Genomic DNA, 23,408 nt, shown 5'->3' with positions numbered 1-23,408 from the left:
GTAACGGTTGAGATTTGACCATATGCGTAGAACATTTTTTTTCGCCATTTATGGTCTTCTATCACCCTTTGAAAAGTTTGAACTCATGAACATAACACCCTGTATAACTATATTCTTTAACTTAGACAATAAAAAACGTTTCAATTTAAATTGCAATCAGTCCATCGCATTCCCTCAACCTAGCCCACCCACACAGGTCACCCAATTTACCAAGCTAACGATTCATTAGAAGACCACATCAATGCATTTCCCGCTTGACCACCATCACCACCGCTGCCACCGACCGAACAGGAAATTGCCCTCAGAGAGCACTAATTGTAATCGTATATCATCCGGGTGGCTGCTAGCCATTTCCTACGTCTTCCCAGCTTCACAGCAGACTTCACCACGTGTGTACCTACCTACCTAGCTCTGATTTTGGAATCGACACAAAATTAAATTTCGTCAAATTAACGTCAACATGTGCAGTGCAGCTTCCAGGGATGGTTTGGTTGTTGGTACACGCACTCACAGACATGAGTTGGATTTCTCCGAGAGGGTAGAGATACTTGAATTCTTACTGGATTAATGAACTTTTGTTTTATTTATTCGTTTATTTGAGAGGCGCTGGCGTCAAATGAACACAACAAAATTATCACTAAACCTTCAAGAAATGGTTTTTTTAAGGATTTGGTATAATAAGTGAAAATGTGCAACAAAAGTACTAGATTTGGACTCAGTAACATAAGTAATCTTGTTTAAAATAGGAAATAGGAAATCCTTTGGCTTGAGTTAGATGAATTCGATAGTACTATGGTAAGGGAACCGAAATCCTACAAGAGTAAAAACTATGTAGAATTACATGGTAGCAAAACTTGATTTTGGCCAAGATTGTTGAATGTAGCCAAACAACGTTACGTTTTCCTACTCAGGATGCATCGTCTTCAGGATTGGGGAAATATTTTCGTCCCCAAGACAACGTACGTGCCTTACACTTTGGCCTTTGGCTTTTGCTGCTCCCACACACCACCCAGGCAGCAATCGATACCGTCCGACTGTAGTCCGAAACCCTCGAGCAACTCGACAACTCGTCTGTTCGTCCGACTCTGCTTGCCTCCCATCATCGCATCGGGTTGCCATAGGTCTGACTCCTGAACCCTGGTTTGAAATTTCAGCTGATTCAGCACCACAAGCGATGCCAGCTGGGTATCGTCCTCGGCCTCGGTCCATCGATTGACGCAGTCGATCTCGGTTGGCTGACTGGCTATGCTTGGCCGGCGGATGATGGTTGACTTGGCAGATGCGATGAAATGCAATATTTGTCCTCCATCCACGAACTTCCAACCCCTAATTGTAGTACGTAGTGCTCTGCTCACTCTACTAACATGCTACTGGCGTTTCCCCATAGATTCCATTTCGGTACGAGTAGGTGTACGAGTTCGGTCAGATATCATCAGGTCTTCAAATATGACCTTCTCTACAGCAGCCAGTAGCTCCCAAATCAGGAAATTTGGGCAGCTATGGAAGCAAGCCTTCTGAACTATATTACGTTTTCAACAAAACTTGTTATTGAAAAATTGTGAGTATTGAATGTTTAAGCAATATTGCTACCAGAATATTTGAAGCAAGTTTTGAAAAGTAATGTGTAGCTTAAACCTATATTGAAACATAAAATTATTTGCTACAAAGTAAAAGTGTACAACACTGAAGTTTGTCAGTAAGTTTTGCAAAATACTCTTTTTAATCCCAGCCAAAGGGAATGCATTCCAGATTTCTCACAAAACATAGGCACAGGAGTTTATTTGAGACTTCCGTGAGATTCTGGTTTATACAAGATTTTCAGAGTGAAGCTAATTCATCTCGGAAATATCTTTGAAGATTCTTCCAGGAACTGCATCAAAAAGCTCATTCAAGAACTCATTTAGAAATTAATTACAACAGAATTCCGAATTCAAAGCACATCCTAAACTAACTTACATATTCGTACATTTATTCGCATCTGGAGAAATGTTCAAGAAACACTGTCTTCCCAGTTCGCCTTAGAAGCAGCCGCGTGGTAGCGCAAAGCATCTTTTGCAGTCACCCACGTCACTGACCATCATTCATCCTGAGGTATCGCTCTTAGTTAGTTGAGGTTGAGGGTGACTTGGTTAGATCGGATCACCATCATCGCCCTGTAGGTTGCTGCTGGATTGGGTTGGGTTAGCTGATGGTGATGGTGTCTCTTGCATCCGACGAGCACGACACATGCATATTAATGAACAACGCGCCCCATTGCACTACTAGGACTCTGGTTGGTTTGTCGCACAGGACCAGCCGCAGCCAGTCAGCCAGCATGTGTATTCCCCCTTGGCTATGTGAGCAAGATAACTCATCTATATTTATATTAGTTTACTATTCGTAATTGGTAATTTCATCAGTGGTAATTATAATTTTAAATGTGACCCCCGCCAGCTGCGTAGTCTGTTCGTGGAACTTACATGGGATAATCTTGTACAATACCAAGATGCTCACGTAAGAAGTGTTTTCCACAAATTGAGTTAAATTTGAAGGAGAATATTGTTACATACATGCTCTGCGGACTGGCAATCGAAAACTGTAATGAAAAGGATAAATGAAAATTGAATTACGAAATTTTAGCAAGAACAAATAGTACTACTAGTCAGATCAATTCGGTAACACTAAGCATTTTCTTTGAAATTATTAGTAAGTACGTAAGTTCTCCTCTTCTTCAAATCAGATTTAATCAGATTAAGGTATTTCATGAGAGGTCCTTAGTTATCGCACTTTGCTTAACTCTTTTGAGCCGCAGGGGTAATATATGACCCCAACATAGAAACGGCTGAATTTATACCACCCATTTGATAAAACAGAATACTGTCTTCGGAAAAGTTGTTTCAAATTGAGTCCTCTAATTTAAATGGGGATATTTGTATTTGGGACTTCATTGATAACCTAGAACATCCTGAAGATCATGAAACTTGAAAAAAAAAACGAAATAATTGACGTACCAGTTGTTCTAAAAGCTGAACTTGGAAGTGGGTTCCGTTTATATGTATCCATTTTGCTTTCGTCAAGAATATCAAAAGGTTTTTTTTACATTCTGGGATGTTCTAAGTGTTCCAAAGTATCCTATAGTGAAGTCCTTCAAATCTACAAGAATAACTTCGAAATTTTAGATCTACACTCGTAGCAGCCATATTTGTTATACTGAGTAACGTCGCATAATCAACCGCAGTTACTGGAGCAATCTGAAGTCTACTTTTTTATTATAAACACTTGGGATATTCAGGGTCGTCCAAGCTGTTCTATAATGAAGTCCTTGAAATCCACAAGAATAACTTTATGTGTTTCCACCATAAATAATAGTATTGCATAATCTGCTGGGATCCGTGAAGCTCTCGACATCTATCCAGCTTTTTACGCTATGCTGAGGGGTGATACACCTTTGACAATTCTTGCCGACAGCCCTTGCAGCATCAGAGCACATCAGAGTAGCCAAAAAAAATTCAGTTCAATTCTATCAAAACGTCAAAAATTTTCACCATTGTTGTTGGCTTGCGTTTTTCTACAGGACCTTATTCTTTTCTCTAACTTTCTTTTAATTTTAGGTTCATAATTGCCGTCGCCATTTGTGGTACCGAAATTAATGGAATCGAACATGTAGATGGGCAAAAGCATGAGCTGACATTAATGGGCAAAATGATTTTGTTAAAATTTTGTTCCACTGATCGAAATTCTATCAACCTAAAAGACAAATCCAACTTGCTCTGCAATTAAAATAAAATATCTAAACTTGTATCGTTTACCCTACCAGTTTACCTATGCAGTCGAAATCCTAGGTCGATGTTTCAAATGAATGCCTGAAGGTATAAAACCGTTATTATGTGGTGAAATCCTACAAAAATGGAATGATTTTTCTCTAGCTCTATCTCTTGCTGGAAAAGGCTGGAAGGTAGGATTAAGTTATTGAAAATAAACCATACTTATTGATCAAGGTCACAAAAAGTGGTCACTCTGTCTATACCATAACCACTTCGGCCACGCAATGCATTTGAAAAAAGGTTTCCAAAGAAATTGTGTATATCATTACATTAAGCATATTCAACGTTTGCTTATAATCCTTTTCTACAACTTCGCTGATCCAGAATATAATTGGTCAATGCAATTAATCAATTATGGAATCCTTTTTCTCTGAATAAAAACATAGAAAAAAAATTCGGACGAGTTTTGCGCTTCAGGTTTTTTAGTAATCAAAATATTTTTTCACTTCCTACGTTGCAGATAATATTTATGATTCATATGTAGTGTGTACTGCCGAGTGAATGGATGGATGTTCCAGCCATTTAACAGAATCATTTTGCCCATTAATGCCAGCTCATAGTTTTGCCCATCTACATGTTCGTTTCCATCAATTTCGGTATCACAAATGGTGACGGCAATTATGAACCTAAAATTAAAAGAAAGTTATAGAAAAGAATTAAGTCCTGCAGAAATACTCAAGCCAACAACAATGGTGAAAATTTTTGACGTTTTGATAGAATTGAACTGAAATTTTTCGGCTACTCTGATGTGCTCTGATGCTGCAAGGGCTGTCGGCAAGAATTGTCAAAGTTGAATCACCCCTCAGCATAGCGTAAAAAGCTGGATAATGTCACTACAGTGATATTCCAGGTCAGCCAAACTACCTTGAAGTTCGGGACTTCAGGTTGTAACGTTTTGCGTTTTTTTCATTAGAAAAAGTAGATAAAAATAAAAATAAAATTGATTTTTTATTAATGTTTGTATATTAGTTATCAACTTTGAAATATTTCGTTTATGTTTGTAAAATCGGTTCGTGCCTGTTACTTATGCTCTTGTGGAATTTGTTTGTCATAGTGTTTGTTAAAGCTTCCTCGATAGTAGCGCTTTTATAGCATGATACGCATGGCGCGTACATACCTTTTGGCGGATTACAGGCGCGATGCAAATTTGTCGCCATGCATGATATTCGCCATGCTAAAATAGTTGGCGCGATTATTAATAATAGAGTAATGGTTCAATAGTCGGACTTTTCGAAAAGAGGCACGGTTTCGAGGCGCAAGACAATTTTCTACTCGTGCATTTCGCTACACAATCGGCTGGAAAGCAGAAGTGCGCGAGTATAGTTCCAAGTGATAGCTCCATATTACGTTTGATTGAGTGAGAAGTTGAAAGTTATTTGAAGTTAAGTTTGAGTTTTCGTGAAAGTTATTTCTAAAGTTGAAGTGGACCGAGGTCCATAGAATCCGCGAATTCTGCTGATAATTTTATTCAGTTGCAGAAACTACGAAAAAAGCGCCCAGCAGCGCTTTTTTCGTACGGCTGGATTTCCGTGCTATTTCGGCGATCGTCATCGCCGAATCGGGGTGTTATTGGCGGAGTGAACCGCCCTTTCGTCCGTTGAACGCGACCCGTGTGCCCAGCTAAGGCCCGCCTTCAAAGGTAGCCAAACGGAGTGGAGTGAAGTCGCTAAGCTATTTTCCGTAGCGAGTAATCCCCCTCGGTCGCCAAAAACCGAAGGTAGGTCCAATTTCGTCTAACCCCGTGGACCAGGGAACGAGAGTTTTGGTTCGCGTGCAGCGTGTCGTCAATTGCACGCCGCGAACCCGGTCACAATCCAGGTACATAGGAGTAGTGGCATTCCCCGCTCGGTCATAGTTGGAACTTAAGTACGCGAAGCCGGGTCGCTGGGCTCTGTAGCTCTCCTATCGACTGGTGAGGGACCGTCCCGGGAATCGTACGGCATCCGCCGCATACTCTCGTCGAGATAAACCGGAAGCTTCCGTCCAGCCGCCACTCCCTCCGCAACGATAATACGGCCATAACGCACACGGGTCTCCTCGTCGTCGCTGCGCGCCAAAACGCAGCATCAACACGCCAGGTACCGCCATCTTCGAGAACCGAAGGACGCCATCATCGAGTCGTCGAGCTTCGTCGTCGCCCCGCCATCGTTCGTCGTCAAAAATTTTTGAAATTTAGTTCAGTTACATTACGTTTTACGTTGCTTATTTTTAATAAACATACTCACTACCTTTAGTTACGTTTCGTTCCGTTAATCTGCTCGATTGAGTAAGCACCCCTTCGGCTATCCCTAAGGTTCTGTTAGCCTGCGAAAGAGTAGAACTTAATCTTGCGTTTTTCGAAGCAATTCTGCCGTTTTTCGATGAACCGTTCGAAAACCATCCCTGAGAGGAATAGTCTCTAGCATAGTCGGGCATACTTCAACACGACCGGTGGTCTCTCTCTGAGAGTGGCGCTTAAGCCACCGCGCTTTATCGACCCTCAAGAATAGTTTAGCGAACGGTTACAAGGTGTCTACACTCGTAACAGTAGCCATATATGTTGTACTAAGTAACGTTGCATAATCAACCGCAGATACTGGAGCAATCTAAAATCTACTAGCTTATTTTAAACCTTTGGGACATCCATGGTCGTCCAAACTGTTCTATAATGAAGCCCTTCAAATCTACAAGAAAAATGTTATGTGTTTTCACTATAAATAAAATCATAGCATAATCTTCTGAGATCCGTGAAGCTTTTGAAATCTCAAAAGTCATTTAGAGGCACTATGAGAATGTTCCAGGTCAGCCAAACTATCTATGAGTTCAGAACTTTAGGTCCACACTCGTAACATCAGCTGTATCTGACATACTGAGTAACGTTTCATAATCAATCGTGGTGAGTGGATCAACCTGAACCTTTGGGACATTGAGAGTAGTCCAAACTATCCTAAAGTTTAGCTCTTGATAGTAACAGTAGTTAGTCTCACAATGAACTTTAGACTGTAATCTGTAATCCTCCTGGTATACAGTGATAGACATTCGTTTAGCCGAGGCCGAAAAATTTTCAAAGAAGTGTTAGGAATCTCATACAAAAGATTTTATGATAAAACTTTTTTATGTCAGTGATAGTATATCTAGTACTGTTTTATAAAAATGTGATACATCACACTTACATATACACTGAAACAAAAACAAGGGTAAAAACCCTTCAAATGTCATTTTTTGCCTAGACACTCGCTTAGCCGAATTGTGCAATTTTTAGAATTCCATAATAAAAATCTAACAAATTTCGAAAAATATCCAACAAAATCATTTTGTATGGCGACCTGCATTATAGATCGGCTTGCAAATCATGAATTAGATCGTTTTTGGAAGTGTTGCCATATTAATTTTACATGCATCTCATATAAATATGTCATAATATTGTAAATGTTTCCAAATTGAGATTTATTTTTATCGGAAGTGTTTCAAAAGAATCTAGTGAAAGTTTCATAACGAGTGCAGGTTGAAAATTTACGAAAAAACAATGTTTTTGACAGAAAAAAAAATAAAGCAAACCATCAACAAATCACGTATTTAAGTATTGTTTTGATGAAATATGATGGTTTCACTTGCATAAATCACAGCTTTTACTACTATTTTTTTTATTCCTGTTCGGGTTTGTCACTGCGACCAGTTTTTAGATCTATTGTGACATTACCCGTATCCTTAGTGTAGTGCATATCGCATTACTCAATTGCCATTGAGGGGCAATAAAGTATCGATTTCTAAAATCGATTTTGCGATTTAGAAAATCGATATCTGCCCAGCCTAGGCCCAAAGTATTGACTTCAAAGTAATCATTACGAAGCATAAATGTCAATTTCTTGATTTTGCTTTGGCTGACCAAGCCAAGGTTGACCGTAGCATTTTCATAATTCAAATCTCAATTTGTTCATCGAGCACATGTTCTGTTGTGCTGCACGTGGATGTCAAAGCGTTTTCAACAGTGTAATTACGAAGCATGTTTCACGAGAGACCATATTTTTTTCAATACGTTTAGTAAAAATACGTGTTATCTCTTTGAACGTTTATTACGGTATGAACGGCTTAAGTCAACTGTCAAAGTCGTTCCTAAGTCATGGCCTACTTAAGATTGGGAGTAGCTTAGTAATTAATGTAGGTACTTAACATTGTACACTTCTTCATACTACAATACGCTAACTCCAACAACGCCGATATTAGAATAGAGGAGCTTAGAAGCAAAGGGGTGTAAGTTACAAAAACCCACTTTCGAGTAAATGAGCTTTGAAGTTTTTCACCAGTTTTTCATCCCATTCAAAATGTATGGAGTTTCAAAATCTCTGATTTACTGTATTTTTTCTAATCATCATAAAAATAATCTTTAAAAAGTTCCTGTGAGCTTGAAATCTGAAGATTTTTTGATATGTTCAGCTCAAACTCGACAAAACGGTCACTTACACCTCTTTGCATCTGGGCCCCTCAATAGCATAAGGATATGTTCCAGAAAATTTGGACTTTTGGGAATACCGCGTAACCCAATCGTTCTATTCGCATAACCAATCAATAAAAAAAAGATTTCTTATTCAAACGAGTCGAAGTTCACTTAAATCGGTTCAAAGTTGAAAAAATATGAATACTTTTCAGTTTTGAGGGTAGCCGGATACGCTTCCGGCATTCTACGCAATGAAAAACAAGCAAAACTGCAGCCCCTCAACAGCAATTGAATTTTTTTTTTAATTTTTCAATTACATAGAATAAAGCTGTTTCCTTATAAACATTTTCTGATCTTTTACCTGCTATCCATCGACCTTTTGCTCTACAAGCAATGAAAAAAAAAACGAATACTTAATCAAATTTCTCATTTTTTGTAATATAGCTAAAAATTAAAATTATTTCATTTCATCTATATATATAAAAATGAGTTTGAAGTTCCTTTGAGGCAACAAAACTCAAGAACGGCTGAACCGATCAGCATGACTCTTGAACGGTTCGGTTCGTATTCGTGTTGGCTGTGTTTATATGTACAAAAAGTTACGAAAATCAACTAGAAAAGTAAGAAAATTGATAAAGTACTGATTTTTGAGAGCCTGGGGAGGAAATCAACACGATTGAAATGAAACCAATCTAGAGTGCGGTGACGTTATGACCTCAACAGTTGTCAAACCACCACAACTTGGCAAGACAAAGTTTGCCGGGACAGCTAGTATTCTGATATAATTGTGTTATTTTTGCAACTGATTATTTTGTTCAGTTGCAAAAATAACAAAGTTATAACAGAGTTTGTTCTGATTTCTTTGTAACAAAACTAGTTACAAAAGATTATAATATATTTTGTTATAATTCAGTTTAAAACAGTCCATGTCATAACAAAATTATAACATAATTTGTTAGTTATATCACATTAAGATATAATTATGATATATTATTGTTATGTTCATCTAGTCGGGTATGGCCTCCACTTTAGCATCCTATTCTACATCATATATGATTTCGTGATGGCTGAGAATTCTATATATTTAGACCAACATGTGAGAATGCGAACTTCAGTTTCTCTCTTCCCTAATAGGTGTATTTTCAACTATTCATGTACCTATCTTTCAAATAGGTAGATCCGACTTCATCCTCTGGAACGACAGGGAAAACATGTGAAATACAAAATATTTCTGAAAAATCCCATTCAAAACCATCTACAATTTTGGATTCAGCTGTCTGTATTAGCTTCGTTCAAACAAGTTTATTCCATAAGTTTGACATTTTTATCATTGAAATTCACATGTCAAAGGCGGAATCTGGAACGTCCCTTTGAAAACCTTAAAAACCTTCAATATCGTCTGCTATGTTCTCGTTTAGATGTATGCAGGGTACTGCGCCACTTGGGCAGTGGCTGGTATTTTGGGTACTTTTCAGCTACAACTCAGTCAATTTCAGAAATTTAGCAAAACCTCGCACCGCCCAGCAGGGACTTTGTTTTGTACACATTACAGCACCTCCATGTCACGTAATATACCACACCTCTTATCAAATGTGATGCCGTAAGCGTACCATACTTTGCGCACCTAGGGCCTAACTTTGCGCACTTTTCAAAAAATCGTTAAACAGTTTTTCTGGTGCATTATGCAAACTTTTTCCCACGGAATACTAGCTAGTGATATGGGGCATGCACTTTGTCTCAGTTTTGATGTAATGATAAATGGAAGAGGAAGACAAATTGATGAGTGAATATGCAGTTGCTTTCCTTCAAATGCTGTAAATAACGTAGTAGAATGACGTAGGTTTTGCTTCAAAATTTGATTTAGTTTAGATAGCAATACCATAAAGTATTTGTGCACTCTCAATAATACAATAATAACCAAACTTGTTCCACAACAGAATGTAATATTGAGATGTTATTTAAGGGCTGCATACCAATTGCTTGGTCATAACAAAATAAGATTGTCCAACAAAACATGTTATGGAAACGTAATGCCTTGATAATTCAATAATAACAAAACAAGATATAAAAACAGGTTTTGTGATTTCGTAGTTATTAATTTGATATTCCCCTCTGCTCGGGAGATTACAAATCGTAGCTTTACACAATGAAAGAAATTACCGGTTCACCCGTAGACTTTAGGATCTAAACTCAAGAACAGTTTGGATGACTTACACCGTGTCCAATAAGGGGCTGTCCATAAATCACGTGGTAATTTTTTTGGGACTTTCCAAACCCCCCCCCCCCCCACGTGGTCATTTGTCCATACATTTTTTTTTATTTGTCCATACAAAATGGTCATTGGCCAACCCCCCCCCCCCCCTCCCTCATGACCACGTGGTTTATGGACAGCCCCTAAGTTCTCATACAACATCAAATTCAGTTCTTTTCACATCTGTAAATAGGATTTTCAAAGTAAATTTATGTATTCAAAGGCCAACTAACACACACCAAATACAGCATATGTTTTACAACTAACCGTCCTTTATCCTTCTCTGCTGATCGCTTATGTGTCGTAAGTCTATTTCAGCTTGTACGCACGCCATTTCATTGGTATTTCATCGTATTTTAACGAGTAATGATTTTTAGTTGAAACAAATTAGATTCCTGTCCTCCCCATTGCTAGTAGCAACTATGACCAGAGAAAAAATATGAGATCCTGTATTGGTAATGTACGACGTTGTTTTATTTTGTACAAAATAAAACGTAAATTAAACAAAAATGTCCATTTACCTGTTTTAATGAGATTTGTTTTGTTAAAGAAGCATCCGTGCATCTTATCTGGTTGATTCACATCATTCTCACTTTTAAAACATGCTTGTATTCCTATTGTGGTAAATTTTGTTCAAAATTTAGGTTTGACATAACAGTTATTTTCATGAAGATCAGCCCAAGTTGAGTTTACTTGCAAATGTCTTACCATATCATCACTAAAACTGTATTGTTTAAGCCTTAGTATATCCATTTGGTACATAACTTGAGATACAAACTCAAAATTTATCCTTATGGACTCTATTCCGCTACCGTAGAATGAAAAACTTCTCGAACATTTTTCATGCGTGTCGGAGAAAACGGATTTCAGAAAACGGAAGTGTACTGGTAGGCGTATGAAAACAAATCTATATATATAAAAATGAGTTTGATGTACCTTTGAGGCAACAAAACTCACGAACGGGTGAACCGATCAGGATGATTCTTGCATGGTTTGATTCGTATTCTTGGTGGCTGTGTTTATATATTAAAAAGTTACGAAAAATAACTGAAAAAGTAAGAAAATTGATAAAGTCTCGATTTTTATGATCGGGGAAGAAAACCGACATGATCGAAATGAAACCAATCTAGAGTGCCATGCTGCAATGACCTCAACAATTGTCAAACCACCACAACTTGGCAAGACAAAGTTTGCCGGGACAGCTAGTAGAAAATAAAGTTATTATAAACCGTATGCTTTATTTAACAAGTATTATGTGGCCTTTCAATACATGTATTCACTTTGACAATATGAATCACATATGTGGAATAATATGATATTTCCTAAATTTGTATTTTGTATGAAAACTTATTGGACACGGTGTAGGATATCCCGACTGATCTGATGTTGTCAATTAACCTATCAAAAGACTTACTGGTCATTATTATTTATTATTTATCTTTATTAAAGAGATTTTCAACCGGCGGCTGGTTCATCTCTGACTTACTGGTCATGATAGATTACAAATCGTAGCTTTGTATAATGAAATAAATTGTAACGGTAACTTGCAGGCCCATAGACTTAAGGATCTAAGCTCAAGAAGAGTTTGGATGACCTAGGATAGCCAGAAAAAATATTCTTCATGATTAACAATAGTAGCCCCAATACTTTGTATCTGTCACTCTCCATCCTCGGTCGCACCCAATTCTTCATTACATCATCAAAGCTAGCTGTGAAAGTACTTGACAGTCATTTTGACAAACCACACACATGCACGATAAAGACGGATCATATATTCTACATTATCAATCTTGTTGCCCTTCTTTTCATGCTCATGTTACATCTGTCAAAATGGCCTGAGAATTGTCAGTTATTTTGAGATTAGGTTCGTTGCTCGCTAGGTCATGGCCCACCTGGTCCACCCATCGTGCTCTCTGCGCTCCACGCCTTCTTGTGCCAACCGGATCAGTAGCAAACACCAGCTTTGCAGGGTTGTTATCCAGCATTCTTGGAACATACCCTGCCCACCGTATCCTTCCGGCTAAAAAAACTCCGAGTGCTTGCAGGTCTTCCTCGAGCATGGTCCATGTCTCGTGTCTGTAGAGTCTTATTAGCGTTTTGTACATGATATACTTGGTGCCTGGGTGAATCTTTTTAGACCACAGCCCGTAGTAGGCATGACTTCCACCTATGATGCGCCTTCGTATTTCACAGCTAGCATTGTTGTCAGCCGTCGGTAAGGATCCGAAGTTGACGAATTCCTCCACCGCCTCGAAGGTATCCCCGTCCCCGTTACATTCTACCTAAAAAGATCCGGTCGTGTTCGGTTTCGCCTGCCAGCACATACTTTGTTTTGAAAGCAGTCCGACCTTTGCTGCTTCATGTTTCACGCGGGTGTACAGTTCTGCCATCGTTCCAAATGTTCGGGCGATAATTTCCATGTCGTCCGCAAAGCACACAAATTGACCGGATTTTGTGAAAATCGTATCCTGGCTGTTGAGCCGATTTCGGTTTTTCTTCTTCTTCTTTATGGCTCTACGTCCCCACCGGAACTTAGCCTGCCTCGCTTCAACTTAGTGTTCTTTGAGCACTTCAAAAGTTATTGATTGAAGGGCATGCTTTGCCTGCCGGTTCGATTCGAGCGGTTCAATTTCGGTTCAGATGCAGACCAGTGAGATTCGCTGTAGCGATACTGATCGGTGGCAAGATACCGCTTTTAGTCTCGTCGATTAGCAGCATAGAATCATTGCACACTTGTGTTGGTGGTGATCGGTGAGTTCGTTCCATATTATTAAAATAACTAACAGTCAAGCTAACAGTACATGATATAAACATTGAACAATATTTTTCGTTTATTCACCCAACAAATATTGAAGTTTGCGTTACGTCAGGTGTTGGCTGAAGTCACTTTTTGTTAATTAAACCCTTTTCTACACGTCGGACTCGATTGTTGGGAGTCGGGTTTAGAAGCTTTCCAGACGCGCGGAATGATGCACAAAGCTGAAATTCTTACTGGTTACTAATCAAAGTTTGCTTGACAAAAGGTCAAAATTTCAGCTTTGTGGAACATTCCGTTTCGGAGATGTATGCTTGGGCGACTTTTAGGCCCGACTCCGGATAGCCGAGTCCAAACTGTATTATACTTTTCCTTCTCTCAATTTATTTTTCATTTGCGATATATGTTGAATGGTTCGCCATTATTGGTGTCGATATGTACTTAACTTACCGGTCAGACTAAGACCTGAATGACCTCTGCTGTACATAGGAGTCGTCTCTATTCTGCTCGGTCCATGGCTCTGCGAAAGATCTGTAGATTGTCCTCCACTTGATCGACCAACCTAGCTCGCTGCGCACCACGTCTTGTACCGGTCAGATGACTCTCAATAATCATTTTAGATAGCAATCCTATCCAACATCCTGATGACGTGACCCGACCACCGTAGCCTCCCGATTTTCGTGGTGTGGACGATTATTGGTTCTCTCAGCAGCTGATGCAGTTCGTAGTTCATTCACCTTCTCCAAGTCCCGTCTTCCATCTGCACTCCACCGTAGATGGTACGCAACACCTGTCGTTCGAATACTTCAACTTGGTCCTCTGCACGTAGAGTCCATAGAGGAATACCGGTCTAATCAGCGTTTTGTAGATAGTAAACTTCTTGTGACGGCGAACTTTATTCGATCTTAGAGTTCTGCGGAGTCCAAAGTATGCTCGATTTCCTGCCAAAATGCGCCTCTGAATTTCTCTGCTGGTGTCGTTGTCAGCGGTAACCAGTGAGCCCAAGTACACGAATTCTTACCGCCTCGATTCCATCACCGTCGACAGAAATTCGGTGTGGCACCAAATTTGCGAGCTATAATATCTGTATTATCAGCGAAACTAACCAGATGAACGAACTTCGTAAAAATTTGTATTTCCGCTCTCCTTATTACACCCTTTAAAGCAATGTTGAACAGCAGGTACGAAAGACCATCACTTTGCCTTACGGCCCTCTGCGAGATTCGAAGGGACTCAAGAGTGTCCCTGACACTCGAACTTTGCACATCACTCAATCCATCGACGTTTTGAACAATCGTATCAGTTTATCCGGGAATCCGTATTGGTGCATGTTGTCGTGCACCGATTTATAATCGATGAATAAGTGATGTGTGGGCACGTTGTATTCGCGGCATTTCTGCAATACTTGATGAATAGCGAACATCTGGTCCGTTGTAGCGCGTTCACCCATCAATCCAGCTTGATATTGCCCCGTAAGCTCTCTTTCAATCGGTGATAGTCTTGGCATAGAATTTGAGAGAGTATCTTGGAGGCAGCCCTCCGTAGCGTGAACGCGCGATAGTTCCCGCAATCCAACTTGACGTTTTTTTTTTTGTAGATACTTCCTTCTCTCAAATCTTGGTAAGGGGCTGTCCATAAACCACGTGGTCATGAGGGGGGGGGGGGGGGGGGGGGGGGGGGGGTTCGGCCAATGTCCATTTTGTATGGACAAATAAAAAAAATTGTATGGACAAATGACCAGGAGGGGGGGGGGGGATGAAAAGTCCCAAAAAAATGACCACGTGGTTTATGGACAGCCCCTAATGGCCCAGTGTAGTGCTCTCACCAGTGCTTCTCCATCGAATTTTACAAGCTCGCTTGGTAGTTGATCTGCTCCAGCGGCCTTCTTGTTTTTCAACCGGCCAACCTCCTCCTCAATCTCTTGGAGGTTAGGGGCTGGAAATCGTTCGTCCTGCACACGTACTCCTAGATCTGTTACCACGCCACCTTCGGTGCTTGTAACGTCCCCATTGAAGTGCTCATCGTAATGCTGCCGTCACCTCTCGACCACCTCACGCTCGTTCGTGAGAAGATTCTCATGATTGTCTCGGCACATGTCGGCTTATGGCACAAAGCCTCTAGTAGCAACGCACGTCGTACTAACATTCTTTCCCTTCCTCGATGACCGTAAGGACTTTGCCGGTGCCGTTACTGGGTTAGAAAACTATAGAATTCTCGAAGATGCACATTCTGCTCAATCACGGAGTAGCAACTACGAATTGTACGGTCTTCTGTGCTCATGCTCAAACCATAAGGGTATTAAAGTTAGATTCCTGCTTTACCAAAATAAGAACAACATAAAAGTCATAACGCTACCGTTTAGTTCATTTTTCCTTGTCTCTAGAGACACCATGATTCATTAGTAACTCATTGAAAATGCAATAGCACACGGTACCAATTTCCACTCGAAGCGCTGAATCGCTCGAATGTGATTAATCACTCTCCTGCTTCACATGTAACCGCGCTTTCAAACGTCAATTCCCATTCTATTTCGTTTTATTTCGTAGAAATCAACCAGAACTGTAAAACCCTTTCTATGCCATTTTTATTGGATATATGAAAGATATACATCCCTCCCTAGTTGAAACAGGTGAGGAATGTGAAACCCACGCTAGTGGATGGATGGTCTCCAGGAGTATGGGTGTAGTTAGTTTTCTTGTAGGGAATCATTCGGTGAGATGATGAAGGCTTCCCCTTCACTTCATCCTGCAGAAGCCAATCCAAGCGCCTTCTATGGGAGCGAAGCGGATGGAATCCATTAGCAACCGAGCGAGGATATTTTTAGCAGAGCTAATAAATCCAGCGATTATTGATATTTCGATCACGTCTCAGCCGATCCGGTTCGGTGCGCTTGCTGGGAGGAATGAGTTCTTCCCTATGTTGAGTAACTCAAATGAAAAGTTTCAGATCGACTCGGAACGAGCTATCCGGCTGCTGGAGATGAGGATTGATACAGAGTAAATGTGTACGCAGATGGCGGGTGTCGGATCTGTAGAACGATGAACATCGATATTAACCCTTGACGTGCATTCGGGTTATTATGGTCGTGATTACCCCTTTACAGTAAGCGCGGTGAGCGTCAGATAATTATTATTATTAGCTTTATTAGGGAGATTTTCAGCCCGAGCCTGGTTCATCTCCAGCGTCAAATAATGTATGGAGCAGGTTAACTTCTTTTCTCAATCAATATAGAGAACTGTGTAGTATCGGTAGTAATAGTTGAAATTGACATTATTCTTAGTCATTATTATGGACTACGTTTGTGTTCTAGTGGCAATAGACCACCACACAAGTAACCTCTAGATAAATCAAAGTGTGACGCGGCTACATGCTTGCCATACTTAGAAATCAGTGGTTTTACACATTGTGCTCTACGTATTTTCTCCTTTGGCGTTCTTCAAGCGATACCGAAATTGTTTTAGCGCTGCTTTTCTTCTTTATGCTTCTATTGCAAAGAGCCTGATCATTCTCAGTTTGGACTGTGACTACGATAATAATAGCTCAGCCCAAGGTATTGACCAAGTTCTTTGAGCCCGCTGCTTTTGGTAAAAATAAATAACAAACTCGCATGCCATGCCTCGAGCATATGTGCTTGTCAACAATGAAAACGTTGCGAAACGTTCAGATTTACTTCTAACCATTCCTCGCGAAGCTTGTAAGAGTTAGCTTCCGCTCCTTTCTCCACACTTATAAGTATCAGCACTTCACCTCAGAAGCAGCAACCATCGCTGCACCAAGCTGTATATAGGGTGCCTGTACCAATTATGACACTACCTAAGGAAAACTATTTGTGCAAAAATAACGGGAAGACCAATGAATGTCACCAATATGTTAAAAGATAGTTTAATGTCCATAGTTTACAGGAAAAATATAAAAACGGAGCCAAAACTACTTTTAGTATTTATTACAGCGTGTGCCAATGATAGGAACCCTGTACCAGTTATGGCTACATTTTTTAACTTCGGTTCCTTTTCGCACTATTTGCATGCATTTCTTATGGGATTAGCCATAATTGGTACACTATGGCGAAAAAGGGTGGAAGGAAGCCATAACTTTAAGGAAAATTATTTATTTCTACCATAATTTGAACAAAATGTGGACTTTAAATGAGTGCAACCATTTTTTGTGAACGTGATCTGCTGTTTACATTTTTTTTTATTGTTGATGTATATCGTTAAAGGGTGAAAATCGACTATGGCGAATAATTGGTACTATAACCATAATTGGTACACTTACCCTATGTGATGAAGTGGCATTTTGACACTATTATTCGCCATGCGAGAATGAAATGGAGAAAGACTGAGCTGAGCTCCCCCATCCACCCCGACCGACCCATTTCGATTCCCTTGTTACATATTCACTCCATAATGTATCACACAGGCTGCGGCCCGCCATTTAGTTCAGTCCGTCATGTGCTGCTGCTGACTGGCTCGATGCATCTGGGTTCTATGCTTCGAATCCCATATCAACTGACTGAGAGCCGGGCCGGGGATGCTGGAAAGTGATGGCTGCTCGTTTATCAGAGCTTATTTTATGGGGCTGCAAAATTATTAAATGGGGCGGAAATTTCTATTTCGGTTCTTCCCGAGAATCGACCAACCAAGCACGCGGACGTGTGCGCAATATGCAAGGGGATTAAAAATCGATGCACATTTCAGGTACAGAAACACTACTGACTGGAGAGTGGCAATTGAAACGGAAGTGTGCATATGAACCATTCTCGGATGCTTTTATAGTGGTTTTGAGTGACATGAACAGTTTTATTGATTACTTAGGCGGAAATCAATTGAAGCTGTTTGAAAACTATTGGACGTATTGGGAACTGGAATTTTAATTAAACACGATCTACTTCCAGTTATCGAAACTATTGCACATCAGAAAGCAGAGAAAATTAGCATATGGATTTTTGTTAATAGTCTCATCTCAAATATACTATATTAAGAATATGAGTCATTTAATATTTTTTTAGGCGACCCCTTTTCCAGCGATCGTGGCGCCATCAGTGACGAACGTGGCAATCACAACATTTTGATTTTACTAGCTCATTCCAAGCTGTCAAACTTTTGTTAAACCCAGCTTAATATTTGAAAAGGGCTGAACCGACAAATAGAAAAAATAAACTGCAACATAAAAATGAAAAAAAGAAATAAACCGGCACCAAAATCGTAATCGTTTTGACCAGAGCCATTTACAACATAGCTTTTCAATTTTTACTGTTTACTTCCTATTTTTATTGCCCAAACAAACAGTAATATATTGGATTAACTACATATTCGGCAAATTTTGTTTGCTAATTATTTACAAAAGCGAGTGCCTACGATTCTGTATGTTATAAAATTGTATAATCGGCAAATTTTAATGATGATTTTTATGGATATTCATTCATGTTGTATAAATAATATCAATTTGGAAGAGGTATACGACTGGGAGGAAATTTTGAACTGTTGTGGCTTTCTCAGTCTAAGAGTATTGAAACGGCTATGCCAAACTAGTCGTTTCAATAATATCAATTAATTTCGAAATAGATCTTAAGCTGCATTATTAATCATCAGTTATTGTAAACATGACCGCAAACCCTTCTGAAAAGTTACACTGTAAGCAGCTGTCAATTTTGAAAAACAAAACTATTTGACGAGTGGTTCACACGAACGTAAAGTTAGTTCTATCAATTAGGTTTTGAGAAAATAAGACAAAATGGGCCGGACGTTCTGTGCTGTTGCTGGTTGCTCGAGTTTTAAAGAAACCACTTCTTCAACCTCATTTTGCAGAATCTGTGTTGGAGACATGTGAAATAAGGAACTCACAAAATCTTTCATAAGGTAATAATCACTTGAACATTTTAGCCAATTACAAGCTAGGCGGAGTATTGCCGAAATCCTTGTCTTTCTCGTAGCAGTTTGATTTGCTCAAAGCATTTCAAGGAATTGGACTTTCATAATCCTCGAAACAAGTCGCAAGGGTTGGCATAAGCTCGGGAAATGATTTTGAATATTACCCAATTACGTACTCTGAAAATTTTAGGTTGTACTTGCATGCTAGGCTAACCCTTTTCCCCGCATCCATAACACACGCATCAAGTGATAATGAATGCAACATCGAAAGCTTTGAAACCACCTCTATCACCAGTCAATTTCACAAGATGCCGGAAGAATGCCTTCTTTCTATGAGAAAAACGACGAAACTTCAGCAACGGCAGACAGTATTGTTTTCCAGCAACTTGTGATATTGTTCTTTCTGGTGACATGAAGGTTGTTGGTGAGATGGTCGTGGGGTCATTTGATGACAGTGCTGGCATTTCGATCTCAAAAAAGTGTTGAAGGAAGACAGATCCAGCCAAAATATCGTCTATCACAATCACGATTTTGATGTTAGAGGCTGTTAAGAAGGTTATTGATTTTATGGAAAAGTGTGTGAAAGTTGAAAATAAAAGCGTGGAATTGAGAAAAAAAAACTCTAAAAATAAGAACAAACACATCTCTAAACTGAAGAAACAAGTAAGATCCTTGAAGATTTGGGTCAAAGAGCTAAAATCTTCCTTGAAAACCGCAACAGCCAAGCTGGTTGATCCTGTCCTGTTGGAGTTGCAGCAGAACAAACAACGGAAATTACGAGGCGCACGATCATCTGATGAAATGCGTAATTTTGGCAATCATATTGCACTTTTGTTCCACCAAAGCTTATCGCCAGATGAGAAGATACTTCGCGTTACCTTCTGTCGAAACCATCAAGCGATGGCTTCGAAAGTTGTGATCAAAGAAGGATATTCAACCACAATTTAAAAAACGCTAAAATTTATGGCTGCAGGCCTCCCTGAGGATGAAAAATTGGTAACAATATTCATTTACATGATGAGTGTGTCGCAACGACTAACATATTGTGCCAATGCCAAGGTTGACTATTTTACCGACCTTGCGACGAAAGTCGGGAATGAAGAAATTGATGTCAAGACACGAACATCCTCAGCACTCACAATCATGATAAAATCAATCAAATTTGGTTTCAAACAACCGATTGGATACTTCTTCAACACGAGCTTGGTAAAATCATCGAGGCTTCGTTTATTGTTGAAGAAGGAATAAAACATGTCGTTTCGTCTGGTTTTGTTCCCAAGTTACTAATTTGCGATCAGAACTCAAATAACCGCTCATTATTCCAAACATTTGGTGTAACCGTGGATCGGCCGTGGTTCGAGATTGATGGCAGAAGGATTTTCTGTGCTTTTGATGCAACTTACTTGATGGGCTACAACTCGTAGCGGTAAGTCTACTCCGAATGAAGTATCCGCCTCCACTGGCCTCGGTCCTGGGCCAATCGCTTCCAGTTGCCCTGGTTTAGAGTACTTAGGTCCTCCTCAACTGCAAAAAGCCAACGTGTGCGTGGCCTTCCACGAAGCCGACTACCCCTTACTGGTTCTCTGCTGAATATAATTTTTGCATAATTAATAATTTTGTTCCTCCGGCAAACGAGCTACGTGTCCAGCCCACCGCAGCCTGCCGTGTTGTATTCGCCTCGCTATATCCATCTCTTTATATACCTGGTACAATGTGTAGTTCATGCGACGCTGCCAGATGCCGTCCTCCAATTTACCACAGGGTATTGTTCGCAGCACTTAACGTTCGAAGACTCCAAAAGATCTCTGATCAACTTCTTTTAACGTCCACGTTTCATGACCGTATAAAGCGACCGGAAGAATCAGAGTCTTTTACATCGCGAACGTTTACAGGTAATCATACCATCTACCAGAGCTGCGGGAACACACGCGAGCTGGGAACAGCTTTCATCGTGATGGTGATATGCAGAGGCGCGTGATCGGTTGGTGGTCGATCGACGAAAGAATGTGCAGGTTGAGGATCAAGGGCCGATTCTTCAACTTCAGCATAATAAACGTGCACAGCCCACACTTCGAAAGCACTGATGATGGATGACAAGGATGAATTCTACGCGCTGCTCGAACGCGAGTACGACCGCTGGAATTCAGACCGACGATTGGTAAGTTCAGCGCCCATTAGCAAACGAACGAAAACGGCCTACGACTCATTGATTTCGCCGCCTCTAAAAATATGGCCATACGTAGCACCTTTTCCCAACACAGCCTCCCTTATCGTTACACCTGGAGATCACCACAGCAGACGGAATCTCAAATCGACCATGTCCTATTGACGGACGGCACTTCTCCGACATTATCGACGTCAGGACCTATCGTGGCGCCAACATCGACTCCGACCACTATCTGGTGATGGTCAAACTGCGCCCAAAACTCTCCGTCATCAACAATGTACGGTACCGGCGACCGCCACAGTACAACCTAGAGCGACTGAAACAACCGGATCTCGCCTCAGCATACGCGCAGAATCTCGAGGCCACGTTGCCAGACGAGGACGAGCTCGATGAGGCCCCTCTAGAGGACTGATGGAGTACAGTGAAAGCAGCCATCAACGACACAGCCGAGAGCACCATCGGGTTCGTGGAACGGAATCGACGGAACAAATGGTTCGACAATGAGTGCAGAACGGTTTTGGAGGAGAAGAACGCAGCGAGGGACTCGACAGAACGTGGAGCGTTACAAACAGAAGCGGAAACAGCAGACCCGCCTCTTTCGGGAGAAAAAGCGCCGCCTGGAAGAAGCGGAGTGTGAAGAAATGGAACTGCTGTGTCGTTCTCAAGAAACACGGAAGTTCTATCAGAAGCTCAACGCATCCCGCAACGGCTTCGTGCCACGAGCCGAAATATGCAGGGATAAAGACGGTGGCCTCTTGACAGACGGACGTGAGATGATCGAAAGGTGGAAGCAGCACTTCGATCAGCACTTGAACGGCGTGGAGAACATAGGCACGGGAGACCACGGCAACGAAGGAAACGATGACACCAGTGCAGTGGAGGACGGAAATGAACCAACTCCCACGCTGAGGGAAGTTGAGGATGCCATTCACCAGCTCAAAACTAACAAAGCAGCTGGTAAGATTTATATCGCAGCTGAACTCATCAATATGGGCCCAGAAAAGTTTGCCACCTGTCTGCATCGGCTAATAGTCAGGATATGGGAAACCGAACAGCTACCGGAGCAGTGGAGGGAAGGGGTAATCTGCCCCATTCACAAGAAAGGCAACCATTTGGAATGTGTGAACTTCAGGGCGATCACTATTTTGAATGCTGCCTACAAAGTGCTATCCCAGATCATCTTCCGTCGTCTGTCACCCAAAACTAATGAGTTCGTGGGAAGTTATCAATCCGGCTTCATCGACCTCCAGAAATGCCGGGGGAATCGATCATCCTCCAGAAATGCCGTGAATACCAGGTCCCAACGCATAACCTGTTCATCGACTTCAAAGCGTCATACGACAGTATCGACCGCGCAGAGCTATGGGGCTATTCATAAACCACGTAGACCAAAATTTGGTCATCTCAGACCCCCCCCCTCCCTCCTCGTAGACTTTCGTCCATACAAAAATTTTGAAATTTGTATGGAGCGTAGACTTTGACCACACCCCCCCTCCCTCCAAAAAGTCTACGTGGTTTATGAACGGCCCCTATGGAGAATCATGGACGAAAACGGCTTTCCTGGGAAGCTGACTAGACTGATTAAAGCAACGATGGACGGTGTTCAAAACTGCGTAAGGGTGTCGGGTGAACTATCCAGTTTATTCGAACCTCGCCGGGGACTGCTACAAGGTGACGGACTCTCCTGCCTACTCTTCAACATCGCTCTGGAAGGTGTGATGCGACGAGCCGAGCTCAACAGCCGGGGAACGATTTTCACAAAATCCGGTCAACTTGTGTGCTTTGCGGACGACATGGACATTATCGCTAGAACATTTGGAACGGTGGCAGAGCTGTAGACCCGCCTGAAACGCGAAGCAGCAAAGGTCGGACTGGTGGTAAATGCCTCAAAAACAAAGTACATGCTGGTAAGCGGAACCGAAAACGACCGGATCCGTCTGGGTAGTAATGTTACGATAGACGGGGATACTTTCGAGGTGGTGGAGGAATTCGTCTACCTCGGATCTTTACTGACGGCTGACAACAGCGTGAGCCGTGAAATTCGGAGGCGCTCCAGAGGAAACTGTGGTCGAAAAAGATTCACCCACGCACCAAATGCACCATGTACAAAACGCTAATAAGACCGGTGGTCCTCTACGGGCACGAGTC

This window comes from Aedes albopictus, chromosome 2 (assembly GCF_035046485.1).
Source record: "Aedes albopictus strain Foshan chromosome 2, AalbF5, whole genome shotgun sequence".
Classification (NCBI taxonomy): domain Eukaryota; kingdom Metazoa; phylum Arthropoda; class Insecta; order Diptera; family Culicidae; genus Aedes; species Aedes albopictus.
Note: the sequence above shows the minus strand (reverse complement) of the source record.